Source organism: Odocoileus virginianus, chromosome 24 (assembly GCF_023699985.2).
Source record: "Odocoileus virginianus isolate 20LAN1187 ecotype Illinois chromosome 24, Ovbor_1.2, whole genome shotgun sequence".
NCBI classification, from domain to species: Eukaryota; Metazoa; Chordata; class Mammalia; order Artiodactyla; family Cervidae; genus Odocoileus; species Odocoileus virginianus.
This window is the reverse complement of record NC_069697.1, coordinates 24,247,224-24,249,577: the sequence shown is the minus strand read 5'-3', so window position 1 is coordinate 24,249,577 and position 2,354 is coordinate 24,247,224. Positions and strand designations below refer to the sequence as shown.

The 2,354-nt window shown below is 44.9% G+C and overlaps 1 pseudogene; it reads left to right on the top strand.

Annotated features, from left to right (window-relative positions):
- The first annotated feature begins 1,511 nt into the window (after positions 1 to 1,511).
- Positions 1,512 to 2,086, top strand: LOC110138187 (large ribosomal subunit protein eL19-like; annotated as a pseudogene).
- Positions 2,087 to 2,354: the final 268 nt, after the last annotated feature.

The window sequence follows — 2,354 nt, the reverse complement described above, 5'->3', positions numbered from 1 at the left end:
TATCTATCTTGGGGTAAGAACTGAGCCAACCAACTAAACTGAGCCTACCCAGAAGGCCAGAAAGTTACCCAGCAGTGGATAAAATGAACACAAGTGTACGCAAATGCTACCTATCTGCAAGCTAACCACAGAGATGATAATTATAAGAAAAACAGATCAATTTCCTTCACTGAGAAATCGAAAAAAACTGTCCAGATTCATCTTTCCCTCTCCTTCAATGATATCCTGGCCCCCACACCTTGTGGTGTGGCATAATGCAAGGAGCTCTGGTCATGGGTTTCTATTCTGTTCTATCAGTTTCCACCTAGGTAACCTCTAGAACAAAGTCATCATTCTTGAACCCGAGTCTTAGTTTTCTCACTTGTTGAAACCGGAAAAAAATACCTACCTCACACAAATGAAATAGCTATAGTAAAAATAGCTATAGGCATACAATTTTTGTTTATATGTCTTTCCTGGAGTTCCTTGGTGGTCCACTGGTTAAGACTTCATGCTTCCACCCAAGCGGGCACAGATTTGATCCCTGGTCAGGGAACTAAGATCCTGCATGCCACACGGTCTTGCCAAAAAATAAATAAATAGGCAAATAAGTAAGTAAATAAATAAAATTAAAAGATTTTTCCTTGCTTTGCCTTCTTGAGCTAGGTTAGAGTCAATGAATTTAGGAGGCAGAGGGTCAGATAAGTCAACCTGAGAATTCCTTTCAACACGAGATTCAGATGAAACTACACTCCTTTTGCAGACTGGAAAATTGCACTTGTGTTACCTTTCTATTGCTGCATAACAAACTATATAAACTCAGTGGTTTAAAACAAATTCCATTTATTATCTTACTTTCTGTAGATCATAAAATCCAGGCAGGTTTGATTACACTTTTTGTTTGTGTGTGCTCAATCATGTCAGACTCTTTGCAACCTCACAGACTGTAGTCCACCAGGCTCTGCTGTCCATGGAATTTTCCAGGCAACAACACTGGATCAAGTTGCCATTTCCTCCTCCAGGGAATCTTCCCAACCCAGGGATCGAATCTGCGTCTCTCGTGTCTCCTGCATTGGCAGGTGGGTTCTTTATCACTGCGCCACCTGGGAAGCCCAAGTTTCCTGTTTTGTGTCTCATAGATCCCAAGTCAAGGAAGGTGTTGACTGAGTTGGGCTCTTATCTAGAGGTTGTAAGGAAGAATCCACTTCCCAGGCTTATTCAGGCTGTTAGCAGAATTCAGTTCCTTGCACTTGTTGGACTGAGGTCCCATTTCCTTGCTGGCTGTTGGCTAAGGGGTCAATTTCAGATGTAAGAAGCCACTTACATATGGTGCCCTCCAACTTCAAAGCCAATAATAACAGTGTATCAAATCCTTTTTTCAAATCTGATTTCTCTTTCTGCCACTAGTCTGAGAAAGCTCTTTGTTTTTAAGGGCCATTAGTTCAGGCCCATGCAGGTAATCTCCCTATCTGAGTCAGCTGTGCCATATATAACATTATCACAGCTTTCCTTTCACCTCTGTGGCCGCAGCCATGAGTATGCTCAGGCTTCACAAGAGGCTTGCCTCCAGTGTCCTCCGTTGTGACAAAAAGAAGGTCTGGTTGGACCCCAATGAGACTAACAAAATCACCAGTGCCAACTCCCGCCAGCAGATCAAAGATGGGCTGATCATCCAGAAGCCTGTGACTGTCCATTCACGGGCTTGATGCCAGAAAAACACCTTGGCTTGCCGGAAAGGCAGGCATATGGACATAGGTAAGTGAAAGGGTACTGCTAATGCTTAAATGCCTGAGAAGGTAACCTGGATGAAGAGGATGAGAATTCTGCGCTGGCCGCTCAGACAATACCGTGAATCAAAGAAGACTGACTGCCACATGTATCATAGCCTATACCTGAAGGTGAAGGGTAACATGTTCAAAAACAAGCGGATTCTCATGGAACATATCCACAAGCTGAAGGCAGACAAGGATCGCAAGAAGCCTCTGGCAGAACAGGCTTGAGGCCTGCAGGTCTAAGACCAAGGAAGCCGGCAAGCGCCGTGGAGTGGCTTCAGGCCCAGGAGGAAATTATTAAGACTCTGTCCCAGGAGGAAGAGACCAAGAAATAAGTTTCCCTGCCTCTTCTCTGTACATAGTGGCTTTGCAATTGCATAGATCATTCATTCAATAAAAAACAAGCCTACCTCTCTGCTTCCAAAGTCTCTGGCTGCCTGGTGGGTCCTTCACTGTGTACTGGACCAGAACTGAGGACTGGGATACAGGCCCTTCTCTGGGTTCCTGCTTTGTTGCTTCCTTGGCTCTTAGCCTCTGGTCAGGCTCATGCCCCCGCCATCCATGGAGTGCGGGGCCTACTTTGAAGGGAGGAAAGGAATGACT